The sequence below is a fragment of the Plutella xylostella genome, chromosome 5, assembly GCF_932276165.1.
Source record: "Plutella xylostella chromosome 5, ilPluXylo3.1, whole genome shotgun sequence".
Lineage (NCBI taxonomy): Eukaryota > Metazoa > Arthropoda > Insecta > Lepidoptera > Plutellidae > Plutella > Plutella xylostella.
Window position 1 is genome coordinate 4,741,445 of NC_063985.1, and position 11,147 is coordinate 4,752,591.

The 11,147-nt window shown below is 39.8% G+C and overlaps 1 long non-coding RNA gene across 1 annotated transcript; it reads right to left on the bottom strand.

Moving 5' to 3' along the window:
* Positions 1 to 785: 785 nt before the first annotated feature.
* LOC125491452 lies at positions 786 to 1,594 on the bottom strand. The gene is made up of 2 exons (XR_007268315.1): positions 1,308 to 1,594; positions 786 to 1,039 (listed from the first exon to the last, which is right to left on the bottom strand). It is a non-coding gene; the product is annotated as an uncharacterized LOC125491452 (long non-coding RNA).
* Between the last annotated feature and the right edge of the window lie 9,553 nt (positions 1,595 to 11,147).

Below are 11,147 nucleotides of genomic sequence, written 5' to 3' on the forward strand. Positions count from 1 at the left end.
CAACAAGCCTCGGAGTAATGAAATTCCTCGTGTAATATTAACGCATTTTTTCCTACAAAGAGGTGATGTATTAACAGGGTGGTGCCGAGCAACGCTATAAAGTATATCACATTTTTCATTTTAGATCGCCCAACAAGCGGGACATCGATAAACGAAGCCGCAATATTTTATGCGGACTTATTTTCACTCCAGCCATAACAGAGCAAATTGGTATCCGTGAAGAAACAATATAGCGTAACCAGTATCCTATTTATTCATCGGATTGTGTACTAACGACATGGCGTGTTACGGTACAGGAACAATCACAGTCGATGATCCGGGCCGTGTTATGCAAATGTCGGGCTTTCCATCTTACAATCGATAGTGGCGTGCCGTCTGCCGGGACACCCTCCGGCTCCGCTCTGCTCTCGTCGGCGGCTTGTCGACCGACTTCATTCTGCTGCTGTCACATCGCCAGGCAGCATCGATATTGTCGTTTTCATCGTCTAATCTAACATCCTTTCCGCCGAAATAAATCATACCTACATTTATATACCACGCTTTTGTTATCAACAGATACGTTTGTACCTCTTAATAACAACTTAGTTTATTTTGTTTGTTAGCAACTGCGTACGTATCATATTATCCACAAACTAACGGGCCTGCCTACTCACTAGATACCAAAATCAGACACCAATAATAACAAGCGAATAGATAAACCAAACAGACCTTTACGAGTGTAATAAACACCAATTACGTGTATTCATAGACTAACAACTTTATTATTCAGCAATCAAACCGTCTCGTAAACGAATGATAAATTTATTGTAATTTATTCATACTTTTCTTTAGCTTAAAAGGCAAATAACATTAGGAGGTGACATTAAGCGTGGCTTGGAATACGAAGTGACGAGTCGCCGTCCCGGCCGCCTGGAGCCTCGCCAGCTTCAACAAACGACAATTTGTCGCGCGCGCTGCAACATGCAACAATGCTACCACGCATTTGTCTTCATTACGGCCACAAACTGATTCTTATTCCAGACTTGCTGTTGCCTCCTTGCTAAAAATAAATGCAAACATGCCGATAGTATCTGTAAATAAGTATATTTTCACTTTGAGGCAAAAACTCTAAACTAGTTACTTATTTATACAATCACCCATCTCTCCATTATTATTTAAACTGAAAAAATATATGTCAACTTTAAAATTACATTGCACTGAGCTTAAAGATTTTGAAATTGTATTTTAAGTAAGTAGATTTCTTTAGCAGACCCACTGTAACGCAATAACGTAACGTAAACACAATCTGAATAGAATTAATGGCTTACCTACAGCGACGACCAAGGCACAGGGTTGAGAATCTGCCGACTCGTCTGCTCATTATATATTCAGCTTCGCCACGCGAATATTTCGACAACAAACATTATGCTAATACGGCGGCATAAAGATCTATTTTACACCTGTTTACGTAATACGCTCCCTAAGGCCCACTCCACACTGCGCTCGATGCAACAATCATTGCAATCGAACAACGCTAAGCCGCACTCGCACTCAGGCCCTTCCCCCCCCTCCCCCATTGTGTGGAGCAGCTTTGTCCCCGATGTTCATACTGCTGATGCGAACATTCCCAAACATTTATGAATGTTGTTTCACCCCTTAATGTTCTATCTTGTGCAAGTTCGTGCGAGCGACATATCCTGTAGATAATTGTTCACAACCACTTAATAGTCTCTGCTGCTCGAGACACATAACAGATTATTTTATTTACTAGAGTGCTTCTCTTCAGGGAGAAAACATAATTTATTCCTGAGGATACAAACGCGTATGCCAGGGAAATTTGGGCTCTTACAAATTACTATGTACTTGTTTACAAACCTATGGACAGGGATAAGGACTATGATGTAAATTTGTAATTTTGCCTTTATCTAGTATTACATTTCAGTTACTTTAATTTTCAGATGTGTCACTAGTCAGACTAATTATTTTGTAATTTAAGACTTAATATAATTTCACAGAGCAATGAGAAATGTCCTATAAATCTGGGAAGACCGGGAGCACGGTAGTGCCCCCGCCAAGACGATCAAAATGTTTATTTACTTGGATTACGTCAAGATATTCGTTTAAGAAGTTTTATTTTTTAGCTTTTTAAAGATCGTAGACCTAAATTGTTAAAATAATATCTTTTTTAAAACAACTCCAGATCTCCACGTGTACCCAAGACAAAGGGCTTCACAAACGGACGGACAGCAAAGTCAAAATACTATTGAGGTTGCGTTTTTCCTTTTCATATACGGAAACTGAAAAATTAAAAGAATAATTGAAAATTCTTCAGGAAGACAGTAAAAACAATCATGCTAGAGCCAAATCGAAATCGCTTTTCTATTATTACTTTGATTTGAGAAGCATTAGTCGCTTGGAATCTGTGGCTTAACGATCATATGTTATTTTCTAGCAGAAAATTTTGAACCGTAATCGCTTGACTTAAAATCCATTTCTGCAGGATGTGGCAGAGTCAATTACCAGGGTGGTTTTGCTGGGATGTTCTATTGAATGAACCTTAGTACGTGGTAGTAGAGTAGGTAGTAGTTTGTGTGTAAAAGGTGATAAGTTTGTCAAATAATACAGAGCCGGTAACTCATGAATACGTCCGAAGCAATTCAAATGACATGGAAAGCGCATCGCCGCCGCGTGGTCGCCGCCGCCGGCCGGCGACCGAGGGCAAGGGTACTTACTGATTTATTGATCACTGTTCATTGCCCATTCGTTGGACTGTGCCAATTATGTTCTGCTTAGTAATGTCTAAACATTATGTCCTCATAAATTCCGACATTCCACGCAATTTAACAATAACACCTAAGCTAAGCATATCGCTGAATGAGCATTTCATTTTTATGTTGATTGGTGTCGTGCCAAGACTTTGGAATCTCTTGCTTTTCCAGACAAACACCATAAACCTTATTTTATTCTTATAGTATGTTTACATAAATCGTTAAAAGCTGTGTAGTTTGTATATCGTTTCAACCATTTCAAGTGTTTCAGCCAGACTAATCAAAACAGGCGTCAATTCCGCGACTTAGTGTAAGTCTGAAATGGGGAGGCGCCCGGGGCATTGTCTGCCACATCCTCGGCTCCCCTTTCGTAAATTTGTGTGTAAGAACGCACGCACTCGCGGTGACAGGCTCTGGAGGGCTCTCGGCGGTCTCTCGACACCCGCTATTGTTGACACCGAGGGCCTTCGCGCTTGTCTGCGACAGTGCTGCCGCCCCGTGCGACAGTGGCGCCACCCTTGCGCCGACTGTGCAGCAGGTTAAGCTACACGTATGATGTGGATGTGAGATTAGAAAATCAAATACAAATACAATCGTTTCATTGAGTTTTAGGTTAAGTGTTGAAGATTAAAATTATGTAAGGTCAAGTGGGGTAAGAGGACCACTGGGGGAAGCGAAAGTAGAAAAATATCACTTTATTGTTTATTGGTTATGATTCTACTTCTCTTCCACTGTTTTCCCTAATGCTGAACATGTTCAATGAATTATAATTATCACAGCAATATTTTTCTATTTCATATTTTTTACCCATTTTTTACAGATTTTAGTTTCTGAACGTATTGTTTATTACACTGAACTACTAAACGTAATGTACAATAGCGGATACTTAATGCAACCTAAAAACAAAACATTTCTACACACATACGTGTAAAACCAGCTCGTATGAGTTATAAATAATCGGCTTAATAACTATTTGAGTTATTTGTTACACGTGCCCCGGCGGCGTGATTCTGTTTCCTCGAACTCGACATCCGCTAAACATGGCCCACTACAGCCATACAAAACATAATACGATATTACTTGCTATGAGGAATACGCAACCCATACCACAAGTTGCGAGGTATTTAGTTCTATGTTCTGAATGGAACTTGTCTATGGATACGAGTATTTACTATTTATTATTTTATTTAAATCGCCAAGGAGCCATCGTTTGCTTTGTGTAAAGACAGCAGAGTGATATCCATTATTATCTAGAACATTATTATCTATTTATAGGAATTCCCACGGGATATCCTTTCAATGTTTAAAAAAACGCCTTAAAAAGCATTAGAGGTAAAACGTTTGTACGGAAAGCCCGTAGACACTAATCCACAAATCACGCTCAGCTGCGAACGCCAGGAGTGGTTATAAGTTTAAAAAGCTCGTTTACTCAACACATAATCCTTCTGTTCTTGTCTGCAGGAAGGGATTTCAACACATCAGTCTTGAAGCAAAAAGGTGCTGAAGCATCGCAATATCGCGGAGTATTCATTTAAGTTTCGCGAACAGTTAAGCCGAGCTCGGCGCCGCCGCCGCCGCCGGCCCGCAGACTGCAGACTACTCACTAAACTTGCTCAGATTATCTAACTCCCACAGTTCATGCCTCAAATTTAAAGAGGGGAACCTGCGCTACATTATTAATAGCACAACAAGCAACAACGCTCAACAAACACAAATAATTTCCCCCTTCCTTCCTCAATCAAGCAAAAATTCTAAATAACTTCTAACTTTTGTTATTCGTTAACTTTCGTCTTTAAATACTTTTCTGACTCCAAGATTTCCTGTTAAATATTTTGCGAAATAACAACGGAAAATTAATTTGTTATTTTAGACGGATGCTTCTAAATGTTCGTGTACACAGTTTTTTGTTAATTAATTCGCGCGCGGAAGTTCGTTCCGAGCGGCTAGTGCTACAATTTTGTGCTAAACACTGTTTGGTCTACAACTTTGGGTAATGGGGCTTTTTCTGGCGAATTGCGAGTTGCGACAACTCTGTGTAAAAGTTTCAATGCAAAAAGAATAAGTCATTTTTTTACATAAATACATGATTGAAGTTGAAATGTAAATAAGATGGCTAATTTAATTTCGTAACTAGCCAAACACATCGGTCAATAAATCTCTCTAGCACCCGGTCCTGTCCAGCGATGTTCTCCGTTTTCCTTCTGTTTACCTGATGGGAAACAGAAAACTAGAAAAACAAGTTAAAGTAGAAAAAAAATAAGGAACGTATTAGCTAAGGGCAAACACAACGGCGACCTCACTTGAAAACTCACAAGTAAAAGAAAATAACACTTAACAACAAAGCCTTACGCTTCATTTACTCACTACCTGTATACCGTAAAGGATATTTTTCGCAAATTTCTTATTTTTTTAACGGGTACGGAACTTGTTTACTTGTGCGGAACCCATAGAACTAAACAATTATTGTAAGTATGAAAGTATGAAACAAAGTTTTAAAAGACAAAAACACTTGGCAAGCATCGGCTGCAGAATATGGATCCAGTAAAATGCTGAGTCAGTGCAGTATGTGCTTTACATTGCTTTTAGTTAGCAAGCAGACGCGACGGCGGCGGCGGCGGCGGCGGCGGCGACCACCGACCACGTCCCATTTGTGGTCTTCATGTATCCCTTAAATTAGGCGATGGGAATGTGGATTTGATCTTCAACCCAGTTACGAGAAAGTCGAAAATCACCATTGTTTTAAATACTAATGCCCTGATATTTGTATGTATATGTTTGTATATAAATAAGCAATTGACGACCGAATGGCGTAGCGGTTAGTGACCCTGACTACTGAGCCGATGGTCCCGGGTTCGATTCCCGGCTGGGGCAGATATTTGTTTAAACACAGATATTTGTTCTCGGGTCTTGGATGTGCCCGTAAAATGGCAAAAGGCCCGCCTCCTATTACATTGGGACTAACATAACACTCTGGCGAAAAGTGGGTGCAGCAATGCACCTCTGCCTACCCCGCAAGGGAGTACATTAGTACAAGGCGTGAGTGCGAGTTTTTTTTTATAAATAAGTACTTTGAGATCATGGGTTAAATAGTAGATAACGTAGGAACTTAGGAATAACCAAGATGGGCAAAAAAAATATTCACGAAACATAACAAAAAGGATGATAGGTATTTCATTGGTACAATGAGGTCGCTTATCTTTCTCCGCGGCCAGAAGCCGGTGTTGCCAGCCTCCTTCCTTAAGTTGGCAAAATACCTGCGTAGCGTTAACTGCCCCGATAAATCTTGATAGTTTCCCCAACTATGGTCCTTTGGGCTCACCCCCGGCATATTCTTAGAACCACTTGTTTCAACTACGAGTGAGAACGCGAAGAAGCTCTACTCTAGTTTCTTTGATTTGTAGCCTAACTGTATACCTATTTCTGTCATAAGAATGTAAAATACGTATCTTGCGTCTGTATAAAATATACTTTCATCTCCCGGTCTAGAATTACCCACGTGGATTTCAAGAAAAGTATGTAAGTGTTCTGAGATTTAAACTACTTCGGTACTGTAAACACGTTTATTTTTAGGGTTTTGTAGTTTTACTTTTAGAGCTTTTAGTTCTTTTTTTTTCTAAAGATAACTTTTTGATTTCATCAGGCTTTTTTCATCTACCTTTGCGTGGTAGGCAAAGTTGGTTATAAGTTGTAACATTAGACCATATGATCTAATGATGTAAGAAACTAATCAAAACAATAGTTACATCAAAATTATTGAAAAAAAAACAGCGCGTTCAACAGTAACAGTTCTTCAACGGTGTACTATCCCTGCAATGTAGGTAAAATCGTGTTTTTAAACAGTTACCAAGTAAATATAAACTTAACGTTTTCAATATTAATATTTAAACCTATTACTTGTTTAGTCAGAGTCGAGTGACTGCAGCACCACGCGGGTACCTATCTTATGTAAGCTTTCTCGGATCCAAGAGTGCTCCAGAGATTTTTGCCAAATTATATCCCGTCCATGTTCCGGATAAATGCAGATGTTATTTGATATCTATTTTATAATGTTAAATTTATAATATCCGGTTTTATCTATTGTGAGTTAACAAAGTTTTTTACAAACTATGGAATTGCATTGTTAACAGGCGAATGATACGAATTAGGCACTCTTCATCATCATCATCAGCCAATAATCATCCACTGCTGGACATAGGCCTCTCCCAAGGAGCGCCACAACACTCGGTCCTCGGCCTTCCTCATCCAACCACTACCCGCCACCCGCCTAAGGTCGTCAGTCCAGCGGGCAGGAGGGCGTCCCACGCTGCGTTTGCCTGTTCGTGGTCTCCACTCGAGAACTCGTCTACCCCAACGGTTATCGGTTCTTCGGCAGATATGACCAGCCCACTGCCACTTCAGCTTGCATATTTTGACAGCTATGTCGGTAACCTTAGTCCTCTGACGGACAACCTCATTTCTGATACGATCCATCAGAGAAACCCCAAGCATAGCTCTCTCCATAGCACGCTGAGCGACTTTAAATCGGTGGACCAGTCCTACCGTCAGTGTCCACGTCTCTGCACCATACGTCATCACTGGCAGGACGCACTGGTTGAAGACTTTTGTCTTCAGGCTCTGAGGAATGGCCGAGGAGAATATGTGACGAAGTTTCCCGAATGCAGCCCAACCCAGTTGGATGCGCCTTGCAGCCTCCTTGTCGAAGTTGCTTCTGCCTAGCCGAATAGTCTGCCCGAGGTAGACATATTCTTGCACAACTTCGATTGTTGCCTCACCAACGGCGACCGGCTCCGGTTTGATGTGAGCATTGTACATGACTTTCGTCTTGTCCAAGTTCATACCGAGGCCAACACGTCGGGAAGCAGCATTTAGGCCACTTAGCATCCAGCTGAGTTCCTGCAGAGATTCTGCCATAATAACGATGTCGTCCGCGAAGCGGAGGTGTGACATGTACTCGCCATTTATACATATGCCATGTCCTTTCCAGTCCAACGTCTTAAAGACATCTTCCAATGCATTGGTGAACAGTTTCGGAGATATCACATCCCCCCTGTCTCACTCCACGTTGCAGTTGGATAGGTCTTGTCTTGTGGTCCTGTACTTGGACAGTCATAGTAGCGGCATTGTACAGACATCTCAACACCTCGATATAGCGCCAATCGATTTGGCATCTCTGCAAGGATTCCAAAACTGCCCAGGTCTCGATGGAGTCGAAGGCTTTTTCATAGTCCACAAAGGCTAGACACAGAGGCTGATTATACTCTTCGGTCTTCTGTATAATCTGCCTTACTGTGTGGATGTGGTCTATTGTACTAAAGCCTTTTCGAAACCCAGCCTGCTCTGGGGGCTGAAACTCGTCTAACTTTTGGGCAAGACGGTTCGTGATAACCCTTGAGAACAGCTTGTATACATGGCTTAGAAGCGAGATCGGTCTATAGTTCTTCAGAAGGGTTTTGTCACCCTTCTTAAAGAACAATACCACGACGCTCTCAGACCATGCTTCCGGTGTAATGCCATTGTGAAGAACCGAATTGAAGAGCCTCTGGAGCTGTTCGAGGATTGCAATACCTCCAGCTTTCAGAAGCTCTGTAGTAATTCCGTCTTCACCCGGAGCCTTGTTGTTTTTAAGCTGCTCAAGGGCTATCCTAATCATAATTAGGCACTATAATATTATAATAAGCATTTGTATACTCATTACTTCCAAGTCATAAGCGAAAATATTATTATGAGCCACGAAATGTCCCCGCATTTTACTTAAGTCGTTTTATCATACTTACTTCCATCTTCGCTAAGCAAAATAGCCCTTCTCATACATAACAATCTGGCGTAACAACCCCACTTCCCCCGTTCCATATTTTTCTGTTTCATACAAATTTCTATTATGCAGACCAAAATTATGCAAATACTGGGCTATAATATTTAATTGTACCCGGGGCGGTGGTCGTGACCATTGCGCCGGAAATTCGCTAACGAATTTTTGGAACATCTAATTTAGGTAATGTTTAGAATGTTTGTCCCTCGAGTGCCCTCGCTCGCTCCGCGACATATTTGCGCGGCTTTTGTTCCGCGTCCGCTGGTACTGTGTTGTCAAACTGCGCCACTAATTTTACTCAACTACAGCCACAGGAAAAAGGATAATCTCACCGCGCGATACTTAGATAACCACAGCTTCTAATTAATTACTTGAGTCTAATAGACGTCTTCAAACATAAAAGCTAATCTTCTTGCCACACTGCTTTCTAAAACTAACTCGGGCAGTTTATTAGTTTACTGGGTAATAAGCAAAGCTGGGTAATGGAAAATTAAAAACAACGCTAAGCTTAGTGCAATCAACAAAGTTTAATGAAAATCCACTCCAACAGCTTAAGGTGTTTGTACACCTGCCGCCGAGCGATAATGTTTCTACTAAAATAAAAATACTTGAGAGCGCCATTGCACTGGGTGCTCCGATTTCTTGCTTGGAAATATTGCTGTATAAAAGCAACAAATTGCTGGGGAAATAAACTTATTTAGACAAGGTTCTTTCGCCCGCAGCGCAGTGCCACACCGGTGCTTTGAATATTTTTAAGACTCCGTGCCGCTTCAACGGAAATAAAGACAACAAATTTCCTTGACCTTTCGAATTGATTTTTTAAAAAGACGGTGGTAGTTGCGGACTTTTTGATGATTCCTATCTTTTGTAAATTAAAATTTTCACATTAAATACTGACTTATGAATTATAGAATTAAGACAGTAAGAACATTTTAAATTTTAATGCTACTATAAAAATATTATGAATATCTATCAAGATTCTAAGAATAGACTACGAAGCTACAGCATTTCCATCCTTACCGTAAATTATCTACGAAGTATGTAAATATTTGTTCTACGTTGAATTAAAAGTAAATGCATTGATTTAGCAATTGGCTAATAAAACAAGTGGTGTTGCCTTTCATGAAATAACGCCCACACTGTTATAAATATACTTACTTTACCCAAATAATGGATATTGCGTTCAGGAAATCCTAGTATCAGACGCCTTAAATATATCAACATATGGTTTTGTATATTTTAATGAAAAATGTCGGTAACTGAATACCTATCGGGCACATAGCGAAAGAATATATTATTTCACACTCAAACGAATTTTTAACATTCGTCCGTATATTCTTAACGGAACATTTGAAGCTTAAACTCCGGGAGAACTCTGAATTTCCTGTGAAGAATTATGTCTGCGCCATTAACTTTCGCAGCTGCCTGTACAACTTTTTCTACTTTTGCATCATAAGTGGAGTGTTGTATGTCTATAGGCTTGTATACTGTGTATGTAGATAATATTATAATGTTATGCGATACCCGGAACCCACACTAGTGTGCTCACGCCTCATTTGCGTCCTGTATCCTCCTCCATATGCTTAACAAAAGCGCCTTCCGATTGTCATCGCACCAAAACGTGTTCTTTGAGTTTTTTCAACAATGATTTAAATACTTGAATGTCTTCGTGTGTATTCATATTTTTGGGTTTTCATATCACTGTAGATAAATAATATACAGTTAAGGACGTAGCTCCGTTTTGGAAATCAAATATCCACTGCAGAAAATAAATCTCTCCCAAGGACCATAAAATCTATAGCAAACATTTATTTTTTGAGTTTTTTTGCTGTTTTTAACATTCCACTACCAAAGTGTATAACGAACGAATGCAGTGCAATATGTTATAGTAGTTATGTGAATTAAATGAAACGAAAATATCGATTTCCCTAACTTCCATTAAACTAAATACAAGATTTTTCATAAAGTTCTGAATGTGTGCAATGTTCATCCTTTCACAGATATTATTTCAGAGCTATCCGAAACAGCGCGGCTGCATGATGCCGACAAACTACATACAAGCTCACAACTCCAGGTCCGAACAGAATATTTAAAACATTTTCGACATCATATTTTTATAAAAGAATTCTATTGTCTTTTGTGCGAGCTTTTTATTTAAGTTCTACAAAATATACGAAGGTATTTTCATAGTTTGTTCCGGAATACCATGCTCGCGAAATTGTAACTAACTATATTTATAATAATATTATACATTATATTATACAGTACAGATGTAAGTAAAAATATTTATAACCTAGTAATTTTTGAATTTAAAAGTATTGATCATCAAATTAGCTATGTAACTTATTAGGTAGATTCCAGCAGTTATCATAGATCAATAAAAATACGTATCCGTTATCTTGTGACATCATTGAAAAGTATTATAAAACCAGGTTTGAATTGTTTGAAACAAACAGTATAATGGTTAGCCAGCAACCCCGCCAGGTCAAGCTAATTCTATCGAGGAGCTATCGATCCGTGATATTTGTAGGACAATAGGCAAATAATGTCGGGCTTCAGGCCGTGTCTGCCGCCGCAGTGAGCGTCATCAG